Genomic DNA, 12,783 nt, shown 5'->3' with positions numbered 1-12,783 from the left:
CTTCATTGTTTGATGCTGGCTCCACTACTACTGAAGGGATGCTGCTGACCTTTTCCTAGGAAAAGAAATAAAATACAACAAAAGCACCACAAGAGTATTTCCCACTTTATTTCAAGTTGAAAAACATGTTTCTTTACTTCTGCTGCAGGTGGGATTCTTACCTCAAGACAGAGAACAATAATTGCGCAGAAAAGTCAAAGTTCTAAGAGCTTAGAGGAACACAAGGTGAAAAGCAGAAGTGACCTGGACCTTTCTCAGGGCTGTCCCAGTGTCCGGTGTGAAATCCATCACACACCAGAGCACCTTCAGGACTGAGGGAGGTTGTTGCCAAGAGCCATGGGACACATTACTGTACAAGACTTACTATGGGATGTTTAAGGGAGAAACCAAAAGCAGTGGGTGGATTGGGGTGACTTGGGGAGGAACAAGTGTGGGACAACAAAGCCACAGATAACAGCATAAATGGGCTGCTTGCATGTAAGCAGTGGATAGTTCAGATGTTATCTGGCCATGTGCTGCACCTGATGAGTGTGGTCTGTCCTATCTTCTCACTAAGTTGCTTGCTAACTCCTCTCCAGGGTGAGGGCTGTCTGTTGTTCTTGCCCGTGTGTGCACTAGGCTCAGACCGTGGATTGGAGGGCCTGTGTGCCCATCTGCCAGCTACAGGAGAGATCCAGGTGCCAGCCACTGGAGACACTCAGGTGAGTGGACTTGAGTGCTGTCAGCATGTACATATGAATATATGTATTCTCACTAGTAGATCTCTACCTGCTCAGCCAGAGGTGAACGTGATGAGGCCTCTGGTAATGCTTGTGTTTGTGTGAGTACCCCGTGTACCTGTCTTTGATTCCCATGGCTGTCTGTGTGTGTACAAATATGTCTGTGTGTGCTCTGTGTGTGCACTGACTGAGAATACATGCTCATCCTCACTGCTTGTTGGACCCTGGGGCATGGAGCTGCATCAGCCTTGCCTGTGCTGGAGCTGTTGGATCTGGCTGGATTCCTCTAATGCTCCCCACACAACAACATGAGGTACCTGAGAAATATCAATCTCCTTTTCTTCTCCCTGAGGTTTTTCACCTCCAGCAGCAGCCTCCTGTTCCATGGGAGCAGCACCCTCACCAGCTCCTGCTGCCACCACCACACTGTCTTCCACTCCACCACCCCATCTGCAGCACCCACCACCAGGACATGAGCTGTGGATATCAGCTGGAGATATCCTGTACTCTGTGATCTTCTTAGGTGCTGCCGGCCCCTGGCTTTGGTTTCACTGGGGTTTCTCCTGATCCAAGGTGGAAAGCAGCACTGGAGGCTGCCATGCTATACCTGAAGCACCATGTAGGAGCACAGGGGTAGGCTTGCACGACAAAGCTGATTTACAGGCAGGAGAGGGACATTTACAAAACCTTCCTGTCAACATGCAGTAGAGATTCAGATGGGTATTGCTAGTGTAGGAAAAATTTCTCAAGGCTCATGTGTTCTCATTGCCTCTTCTTTCTCACACCTATACAACGTGGCCTCCTTCCACTGCTCTCTGGAACAGTTATGGGACTGCATTCTCAGGGCTGATTTGCCTCCAAGCTGTGTGGTGTGAGAAATTCCCTGCAGGTTCAAGGTGAGTTGAAGCTTGGCAAACTGTCCAGAGGTCCCCTGTGCTACTGAAAGTCTGCTCTAGGTAACAGGCTGCAAGTCTGCTCCAGCTGCTGTCTGCCATCTCTAGACCTGGACTGCCTTCAAGAGCATTAGTTAGACTCCTTTTGAACAGAGATGTGCAACTTGGGCTATGTTAGCTGAAGCAAATATACTCTACAGCTAGATAAAGGGTAGAAATATTCAGATGTCATCAGGTATCAGAAAATGTTAGCCTATAGCTAGGCTCATTTTAAAGAAGAAAGAAACATAAATAAAGACCCAAGTTGATTTGATATGACTGAATCATTTGTCATTAGTTTGTGTTGAAAAGTCAGTATGCAGTTTATTTCAGTAATTGGAAGGTGGATAGAAAAGTACCTTCCTGAAGGCCATTGCTAAATCCTTCCTCCAGCAGAGGTAATTTATGTATCACCCCAACATTTGTGTTGGTACACACTGGTATTTGTTTACAGTTATATACTTGAATTAAGTTTGCTGTAGATTCATCTTGAGGCTTGATGATGAAGGTAAATAAAAAAATACATTCTGTCAATTCAATTGGCTTCAGGACGTTTTTAACACTAAAGAAAAGCTGTTTTCTAGGTACCAGCATCAAGCTAAGTTCAGCAGAAATTCAATTCACAGCCTGATGCTCTGTTTCCTCAGTTTGATTTTCCACCCATGAATGAGACTAATGCAGCTCTCTGAGCTCAACTTGAACTGCCTGCATTTGTTCACCATCATTCTTCAGTCACTGTTGTTCAGCTCTATCTACCCCTAGTGGCTGACATTAACTGATGTGGTAAATAAATTCTTCTGCAGTCCTTGAAAGCAGGAAATACTCCAGTGTTTTACAGAAACCACTGGAGAAGTTTTAGCTTGAACTGAAAATTCTGCTAGGGAAGGATGCTCTGCCACAAACAGAAGTATTATCAAAAGATATGGACAGATGTTGACATCTTCTCCTGTCACTTGTAAGGCACGCAAACCTGTCTCACAGAGTATTACCAATTTAGCAATCTTGACCCAGGCTAGTACTCAAATAAATGGTGGTTGTAAAAGCCTTGGAAGAGACCAGTATGAAAGGAGGGGAACAGAATGCCTATCAGATTGATTTCATCACATGTGCTTCTAACAGCATGCTGCAGACATTGATCTTGCTGCCTGTTGTGATTAGGATCAACATTTATTTTCTATTTACTGGATTTGTATAGCCAATTTTCTTTTACGGTGGAGGAGAATTTTAATTGACATGAGTCAGCTCTCAAATAGTCAGCACTGAAAGGGTGATGCTCTCAACAGCTGTAGCTGTAACTCACTGAATGCACAGCACATTCACATATGCAGAACTGGGTATTTCCCGTGCCTTACAATACAGAACCAGAGCAAGAAAGATAATTAAAAAATGGCTTTTACAAAAGCATGTGTGCTAGTGCTGAATGAATCTCACTATTAGTATCAAATGTCTTTGATAAAGAAAAAAACCCACAAAACTAAACTAAACTAAAAAGAGGGAGACTCAGTTCCACTGAAATCAGAACAAGAATCCCACACCTAGCTGCAATGGGCTAAGTACTTGCAGGTATTTCCTGTCTTCGTTTTGAGAACCAACTCTACAAACCTGTTTTCCATAACAATACACAGACTAAGAGTATCCTAAACCAGCTATCTGCAGAAGTGTTACTGAAATCTGCACAGCCACGCAGGAGAAAAAACAAGGGCCATCCAATGTAATGAAGGCTGTGATAACAGTCACGTGGCTTTGAGTTGCAGTAAAAGTGAATGCTTCTTTACCCAGGCTGCAGCTGGCTGCATTATCCTCTAATATAACTGTCAGCTCAGTGCAGTGCCCAGACTCAGCAGCAGCAAGAATGAGGCCATGAAGAGGAGGAGAGCAGCCCAGTCTGCAGCTGGGGTCTGGGAGGAGCTCACTGAGCTCTCCCCATTTTCCAGAGCTGAAGATCTTGCTCCACAGCTTGATTTAGAAAAGGACTGGGTAATTTTTAGGACAGTTAGTTATAATTACAGCTCAGCCGTCTAATATAAGATCAAGTACTAATTATCATGCTTTAGTGAGCACACCAATTGCTTGCAGAGTCTTGGAAGGCTTTTGGAGTAATACTGAAGAATTGGTTATGAAAGTTGCCTCAGAAGGACAGTCCTCCACTGGAGCCAGGATATCAGCTTAGCAAACAGCTTGATCCCTGACAGCATCTCTTCTGCATTCAGTAATACTGCTCCTCTAAGCAGGTTAAACTGACCAGATAAAAGTTACTCTACAAGGGCACCTAGTTTGGAACAGAGGAAAGATGCATTTCAAAGGCTTAGCCTTTGTGCTCAGGGCAGAGCAAGGCATTTCTTGGCCCAGACTTGGCAGTGATAAGACAATGCTAGAGAAGCAGTGCAACTCACATTTGCAGCGCATCAGCACCAGTAGCTATAGAAACTGGGTTTGAGCTACCTCTCCCATCCTGTAAATTCTTTTTAGTGTAATTCCCCTGGCTTCTACACAGCAGGCTGGTGAGGAGTATGGCACCAGTGAGGCAGGGCACAGGAAGAAAGCAGCCCATGGCAGTGGGACCTCATCCTGGCTCAGCCATACTGCCCAGCACGGACATCTGCTGGCTGCATAGCTGGCTTCCCTGCAACACGGGGCACCCCGGGTAGCCACAGAGCATGGACATATCCCAGACTGCAGAAGGGCTGATGCCTGCTCACATCAGTGTAACAAACTCAAGCTTGGACAGCTGAGCCTACCATGAAACCAAAACAAGTAGGAAACAGTTTACAATCTGCTTGTATATGTTGTGGCACTAAGGCAAATAACATAATCAAACAGTTCATTAGCTCAGAGATACAGATTCTAAGCAATTACCAATGAGGAGTAACAATTTCTTTCTCATTCCCTACCTCTCTTCCTGCATTTAATAGGTAGCTCTTCTTCCTCTGCTGCTCTCCATGCACGCTCAAAAATACTACAGTTTCAATTCTGTACAAAAGGATTGAGAGTGTCTTGCTTTATATAAGCAAAATACAACCATACCACCCTTAGATTTCAACATGCCCACCTAAAGAGAAATTAAGTATGTCCCTGAGTTTTTCAGTTGCTTTGTAATTTACCTAATTCAGTGCCAGATTTGTATTTTAGAAAATGAACTTGTGGCATGATCATTTTCAGCTGTGCAAGGAAAAACAAATGATGAATCAAAATTCCTTTTCCTTTTTAAAGATGTTTAGAGGAAGGCTCAACAAACAAATTCAAGGAAAATGTAAAAGCTACTGTGAATCTATGCAGCATATTCTCTCTTTACCACAAATGTCAGTAGAAACAGCATTATACCACTTTCTGATCATGGATCTGTATGTTTTCTGTCCCAAAATATTTATCAGTCAGTACTGCTGCAACAGGCAGTTTCTAAGTAGGTCTTGCATTGAATGAGAAATGTTCTGGTACCACAGCTGGGTCACAGTCATATTGTATTGTCTGCACACTGATTACATGCAGATGACATATTTATATTTTTGCCACGCTCCTCTTGAAGATATTAAAGCACAACCACATTCCTGAGGCTGCTCATACGTACCTCGCTCTCTTTCTCAGCAGTTCCAGTTGTCTCCTTATCTCTGCCTCGATACTCTCCTGTATAAAGAGGAAATATGGTCATCAGCTTACTCATGCTGAGGGAATGACTGCAGAGAAACTGGCATTAATTAAGCTCAGTGGAAGAATGGCATGTATGGGATGTGATGAAATGAATGGTGGGAACTAAATGGGACAGCATACAGGGAGTGGAAAGATTCTTGCTGCTATATATCTGAAATAAAGGTAGCTATAAGACAAAAACAGAACAAAACAAGAACACAGCAAAAAACCATATAAAGAAATAAAGCCCGTTAATTACATAATGATCACCACACTGGAAGTGCTAGTGTCAATTTTATGTACTTCTGCTGTCACTATTGTCATAATAGCACCATACTGGATGAATGCTTTTGTTAAGCAACAGCCCAGAACACTGCTGACCTTACAGTGTTCCAGCTACCTCAAATTTCTCCCACCCAAGACTCCGAATGTTCCCATCATAACCTGCTGCTGCCCCTGCAACTCACCAGTTTGCAGGAAAACTTTCTGGAACACTTCTTCCACACGCGTTGGGCTGAAACACACATAAGGGGATTGTTCAAAGAGGTGGGTCACAAAGCTCATCAGTTTGTGCAGAATCACTTTCCTCCAGGTCCACACTCAGCTGTACATGCAGTGGGTGCCTGACATTTAAAACAGCAGACATGTGTCAGTGGCTCTAAATCTGACACCCGTGAAGATGTTCAAGGGATCAATTGCTCTGAACAGTGATGCTCTCCACCCCAAACAATACTTCTTACAGCACAGATGGGATCTAACACAAGGTCCTTTCCTACAGAAGCTGTAAAACTGCACGAGTTCCAGGTTTTGGAAGAGAAAAAAATGTACAATTTCCTAAACTCTGTGGGACAGTTGCGCCCCTGCTGGCTTCCAATTCTACTGTAGCATTTTGGGATTCAGCAACATCCCTTCTGCTTGAGCTTGGATTCAGTTCTGGCTATTGCTCAGCCTGGATCAAGAGGTTCAGGTCAACAAACAGTCAAAATGGCTGTAATTCATGTCTCAGAATCACAAGGGTGGAAACGACCTGCAAGATCATCTAGTCCAACCACCCTCCCATTCCTATTAGTACCACAAGCTACTAAACCATATCTCGTAGCTCCTCATCCAGGCACCTCTTGAACACTACCAGGGATGGCGTCTCCACCACCTCCCTGGGCAGCCATTCCACTGCCTGACCACCCTCTGAGAGAAAAAGTTTCTCCTAATGTCCAACCTAAACCTCCTCTGGTACAACTTCTGGCTGTTTCCTCGGATCCTACTATTTGCCTGGGAGAAGAGGCCAGACCCTTTTGCACCAAAACCTCCCTTCAGGAAGTTGTACAGTGCAGTGAGGTCTGCCCTGAGCCTCCTCTTCTCCACACTGAACAATCCCAGCTCCCTCAGCTGCTCCTCATAAGACTTGTGCTCCAGAACCCTCACCAGTTTTGTTGCCCTTCTCTGGACACGTTCCAGGGCCTCAACGTCTTTCTTGTAGTGAGGGGCCCAAAACTGAACACAATACTCGAGGTGCGACCTCATCAGTGCAGAGTACAGGGGTCTCGTTTGGAAGACTTGGAAGTGCTTTTCTCTTCTGCTCAGTCTTGGCTTCCTGCAGATTGCAGGATATTTCTAAAGATGCTTTTCAGAGGAAAAGTAAATCTAAGCCCCCTTATAGAAATCTCTTTCACTAATAAATGTTGAGGCTGCTTTGCAAACATACATATGTCAGATTTTTCAAAAGCCCTGTAAGGGTGAAGACAAGTCATGCAGATCTGTGTGAGTGCAGGTAGAGCAGATCACCATCTTTAGCACTTGTGATCAGACCTCAGTGCTCAGCCTCCAGCTCACTGCCTCCACACACCTGCCACACCAAAATTCCGGCAAATTTCATCTGAAATGCCTGCATGTTATCTTGTTTAATAAAAGGATGCTGCGTTATATCCAAACTTCACTTCACTCGTGTGTTTTCTAAGCTCATCTTCCTGCAGTCACCTCATAAGACCCAGACCTGTCCAGATGCCAGGGCAAGGCAGCTGCTGACAGCAGTGTTACCATGCAAACCCCTCACAGCTTTATCCTGCTAAAACTGCAGTGTGACATCACCTTTTCTTTTATACATACAGGATTAATTCTTCTTTCAAGCTGCCAAGCCATGCTGGGAAGACCTGATTTTTACATTAATTTTAAAACAGACTGTAGAGGGTTTTAAAAAGAAAAAAATCCCACAAGCTTCAACTGCAAAATATAATTATTTCTTACTCTAGCAAAGCATGCATGCTTGCTACAGCATGTTGCTCTTTTTTTTTTTTTAACAGGAGAGGTAAACAAATATTTCTATTGCCTCATAAAAGCCATGCGTCTGATGGCAATGGCAAGTTGGTACAGAAACACTTTTCTGACTTGTACTATTAAAAAGTGCTGAATTTCTTAACAAGCTGTGTTTATAAGTCAATTTGCCTTCAGAAATGAGCACTGCTCTATGTTAGGAATGTGTTTGTCCCTACCCTTCTCTTTTCAGTAACATGGAAACTCTTTCCCATAAGAATTCCATCAACCAAGCTTACAGCTTGGGCCTCATTCCAAAATTTGATGCATTCATACATATACTTTTAAATGAGGGCTCGTTTCAGGCTTAACTGGAAGCAGATTTTTTGGGAAAGAGAAAGGTAAGGAGGGGTGCCCTTACTTCTTAAGGACTATTTTGTACTGGTAAAGTTAGCAGCACTGATCTTTTGATTAGTTAGGAGCTGGGATGGTAAGGATAACTGAGTTTTAGCAGGGAAGCACGGCAGTGCAATGTTTATTTTTATGCCACGCTAGGCATAAACATCTAGTAAATAGGATTACTGAAACAATGCCTAAGTAATGCTGCAGTTCCATAAACAGAGTGCAATCTGCCTCTGCTGACTTAGAACAGAACAATGCTGTTCTACATCAGTTCACCCCCATTTTTGAAAGAAATATTTTACCTTTAAATGGCCTCATACTCCAGTGCTGTACCTGTACTTGGCTCCATGCTCAGCTTTCAGACACAGCTGACCACTCTTCTTTGCACTGCTCTCCCAGATCATACAGTCTGCAGTTTGGGTGCCACGAGTTGTACCTACGGTGGGATTCAGCCATCATTAGACATCTCTAAGCTGAAGGCTCTTTCTTGGCCTCTGTCACTGTTCAGTGTCTGAGAGAGCTTCCAGCTGGCAGTTTCGTATGTGCCCACACAAAGCTTTGAAAATCACTGTGTTTAGCTGAGTGTCTGACTGATGGAATGAGAGAATATTAAAGTCCAGGCAAGCATCAGACCCAAAGCACAAAAAGGCTCTTTCCAAACCAAGGAGCATCTGGAAGTCAAAATAGCTGATCTCTGAGTAATGCTGTGAACTCTGGGTGCAGCATTTCACAGATAGGACAACAAAATAACAAGACTTGCTACGATTTCTCTTTGTTCTGTACACTTGTCATCTTTGCCTGACTTTGAAAAATTGATGTGGTGAGAGGGATATTATTATTTGAAACTGAAATCAATCAGTGGTTAATAAACAATATCTTTTAGACTGCATCCTTTGGATTTTACGTACTACGGGAAGAAGAAACAGAACAGTTTCTGTGGGCAAAAGTCCATGCAAGAAGGACTTCTTGCCATTCGCTTCAGCTCTTCTGCAGCACGTGGTGATTCTGTCCCTTTAACTGTGAAAAATTTTGTTCCCTGAAACCAAAATAAGAATCAATGGTTGCCAGCACCTAACAGAAATTTATTTATTCTGTGGCACCGATGGATCACAACAAGGACATGTAATAAGATTCCATGCAGCAATTAAGATGAGCTCTTGGAATTAAGTGTTTGGCAATGCAGGGTCAGGCTGATTATGAAACTGTAAGTAACAGAACCCAAAACTCCTGAGCAGGGAATTGTACCCTGTTCTCTGCACTACCCCTCCTAGTTTAAATGAGAGCCCTACCAGAAAACTTACTCAAAGCTCCTGCAACAACTAATGACTGCCATACATTCTACCAATTAACGTGGCTTGACAGTAAATTCATCACAGAGAAATTGTGCTGATTAGGGGCTGTCACCACAAACTTGAGATTACTAAAATCAATAGAAGATTCCTATCAGAAAGATATTATTAATATTTTTCCACTCCACTTTTAACTCGTCTTAAGTCTTAAGTAACTCATTTTAAGTCACTCACAAAGTGAATGAACGCTGAACTGCTGCTGAGAAATGACATGATTTCATATTCTGCATCTCAGTGAAATGTCCTTAGCTTTGATCACGGCTGTTGTTAATCCTGATGTTCAAGACTCTCCTTTGCAAGTCCTGGAAAGCAATTCCTGGAATCATTGCCCCTCAGAGCCAAATGAATAATTCTACTTCTGAATTTTTAAGAAATCAACACGGAGCTCATTTTCCTAGACATCTCTTCCAAATTGGTAAAGACAACTTTGTATTCTAAAGGTAACAGAAAATGAAAATAAACCCAGTCAGAACTGTCTGACTTCTATTTAATGCCTATGACTTCCTCCTGGATTGCCACTCACTTGCCCATCTCTCACTGTCTTCCTCTCCAAAAGCTCTGCAGCCATTTGGAGCATGAAAGAACATGGACTGAGAATGCCTCAGTGATGGTGAGGCAGCGAAACAGGTCATAGGACAGGGCCAGTGAATGGATGAGTGGTGCTGCACCCCAGCCTGCCATCTAATTAGCACTCAGACAACGAAGATTTTGGAGCTTTGTCTTCGTACAAGAAAAGGAGTTGGCTTCCTTTTAGAAAAAAATATTTCCGTCACAATTTTTCTTTCCTGCCTGAAATCCTTACAGAAAAAATAAACTCAAACCATACAGAAACAACCTTTTAAGCTTCTCTGATATCTGTTCTTCACTTTACTTACTGCCACTCAGTAGAGTGAGTACCAGAAGAGACCTCCTGACCAATGACTGATGTCTCATCCTTCCTCTACTCACCATCCTTTCTTTCTTCTTTATTCCAAACCATCAAATTTACTCTGCCTAGCCATGGAGGATTTTTGACAACAGTCTGTTGGAACAACATGCTTCAGATAGGCAGTTTCATTGTTTGCTTTGCTATAGAGTGGACAAGTTATTACAGTGATTTAGATCAACTCAAAAGAAAACATGCATGGGGAAAAGCCTGATCTCTGCAGACCATGGGGCCTTTCTTTGTGTCTGTTATTATAAGAAGATGATGCTGAGGTCACTCGCTCTAGGGTTTACTATAGACATGAACAAGGAGTAAATTAAAATTAAACACACTCAATATTCATGATTTAATTAGAATCAAGTCCAATTCATAATTCTAGGGAACACATTGGCATTGCTTTCCTCTACTGTTACGATGCTGCTCTCACAGGTAGGAATCCAGAGCAAATAGGAAGCATTAGACAAGGACAGGGATCATCCTCCCTCTCTCAGCGTTGTGGTGAGGCCTATCCACCTTTCGGACATTCTCTCTCTCTCATTATATTTGATTTATTAGCTTCAATTCTGATTATATTGTATTATAGTGTGTTATCTTGCATTCCGATAATATACTTAGTAAATTAGTTTGTTTCTCCTCAGATCGGTGCCGCTGTTTTTAATTATTTTGGGGTCTCCTGTTTCCTTTTTTTGGGAGGCGCGGATCTGTGGATCCCTCCGCCCCGCTCATCACGGAACCGGGCCGAACCAGCCCTTAAACCGTTGACATTTCTTTTAATGTTTATTGCATCCTGAGATCTCAATCACCTACAAAGCTTCCGTTTATTGGCCATGCTTCTTCTGCAATTCTTACCCTCTAAAATTCTGGCCTATGCTTATTCTTTAGGAAGTGCATCTGGTAAACATCACCAGTCCTGCACGATGTTTGGTCCTGCAGCAAAACAGCTCCCAGCAAAAGTGCTGTTTCTGCTGGGGACAAAGCCTTGCAAACACACACAGCTAAAGGAGAGAGCTGCAAGCTGTGCTCAGCATATTCCAGCTATAAAGATGGCTGACTCAGCCAGATAAAATAACCCCAGTAGATCAATTTGCCATGAACACATTGCTCAGCATAATATGAACCTCAAAAGCTATCCAGCTGCTTTGCAGTTGATAAGATACAGCTGGTCAGAAGGCCTTCTGTAATGAAGAGACATCTCTGAAATTCTTCAAAATACGAAAATCTGCTCCCTGACATTTTTCAGAAAACAACAACAAAACAAAACCAAACAGAAAAACCCACCACCACACCAAAACATATCCTTTCAATTCTTTTCTCATCTATTCCTTTAGCAGGCTTATTTTTAATGAGGTATAGAGAAATCTGCCTAAGCACCACCTTCTGGATTTGGCAAAGAATAAAGAAACATTCATTATATTATACCACACTGTGCAGAAGTCTGTCTTGTGTGATAATACCAGATCCAAGGACTTTCACAAAGAAAAAACATGACTGCAATGAGAAACAAAAGGCAGATTTGTCCCAGGTCAGATGGCTAATGAATTTCCTGGGCCTTAATACTGGAAGGAACTTTCAGGCTTAAAATCAGAGGTAATGTGTTACAATGCAGATTGCACTGATGTGCTGAGTCACTTGTGCACAAGCAGTCTTTAGGCTACTTGCCATCTGAACTACAAACACAAATACTCAGAATGCTCTCACGGTGCTCAGTGACCAAAGTCACATCAACAAACAGAATCACTCTTCTGCTCTCAGTAACGGCAGCGTTCACCCAGCAATGCTGCCACTCCATATCCTTCATTCAGGCTAACTGGATTCAGCAAGAGGAGCCCAGAAACCACCAAAGTATGATCACTATCAACAATATTCCCCCCCTTAAAAGATGCTACCTACTAAAATGAGGAAGACAGATAAAGCTGCAGTAATATGAGAGGTATGTGTACCGACAGCACACGTGAGCACTTCTTGCTGTACACTGGACCAAAGCACTCATTCTTGCTGTTTCTTAAGTGCAATAAATAAGTAAACTGACTGTACCTTCAAAAATTAAAAGTATCTAGGCATCCTACTTTTCCTTTTTTGCAGTGCTATCCTAGTGAAAGACTTTCCGGAAGTACAGATTTACAGCTGCAATGGTATACCCACCTATTCTTTCAGGTCAAGATTTAATGAATTAGAGGATGGAAAACACCCATGTTTTTGTACAAAGGAGCAAATATTTTTCTACAAAGCAAAAAACAGTACCCTTTTTTTTACACACCATTTAGAAAAGAAGCAAAATCCACCACTTACAGAGTCTCTGTCACATTCTCATTTGATTGCACTGTAAATGCAGCGGCATCCTACCTATAGAAAATAAAAACAACGCAGCAACAATATTTGGCATGGGATGTATCCAGTAAAGACCTGATTTTTTATGGCTTACTCAGGCATAACCATCAATAGCTGAGCTTGGATGGAAAATCGATAATCTAAATAAGTATGAATATCAATATTAAAGACCTTCCTTTTTCAAAAGTGTTCCATGACTCTAAAATGTTTCAAGTTATTCAAACAGGTAAGTGAATTGCAAGGACTTTGCTTCAGGC

At 42.6% G+C, this 12,783-nt stretch overlaps 1 long non-coding RNA gene across 2 annotated transcripts; it reads right to left on the bottom strand.

Annotated features, from left to right (window-relative positions):
* Positions 1 to 11: 11 nt before the first annotated feature.
* LOC122193040 lies at positions 12 to 12,542 on the bottom strand. 2 transcript variants are annotated; one of them, XR_006182774.1, is made up of 4 exons: positions 12,456 to 12,542; positions 5,743 to 5,898; positions 5,217 to 5,272; positions 12 to 55 (listed from the first exon to the last, which is right to left on the bottom strand). It is a non-coding gene; the product is annotated as an uncharacterized LOC122193040 (long non-coding RNA). The 2 variants fall into 2 exon arrangements; XR_006182775.1 differs by lacking the exon at positions 12,456 to 12,542 and adding an exon at positions 8,227 to 8,272.
* Positions 12,543 to 12,783: the final 241 nt, after the last annotated feature.

The sequence above is a fragment of the Lagopus leucura genome, unplaced genomic scaffold (assembly GCF_019238085.1).
Source record: "Lagopus leucura isolate 7727_CA_CO unplaced genomic scaffold, USGS_WTPT01 140-24_obj-0_obj, whole genome shotgun sequence".
NCBI lineage: Eukaryota > Metazoa > Chordata > Aves > Galliformes > Phasianidae > Lagopus > Lagopus leucura.
The sequence above is the reverse complement of the archived record's forward strand: the minus strand, read 5'-3'. Positions and strand labels throughout refer to the sequence as shown.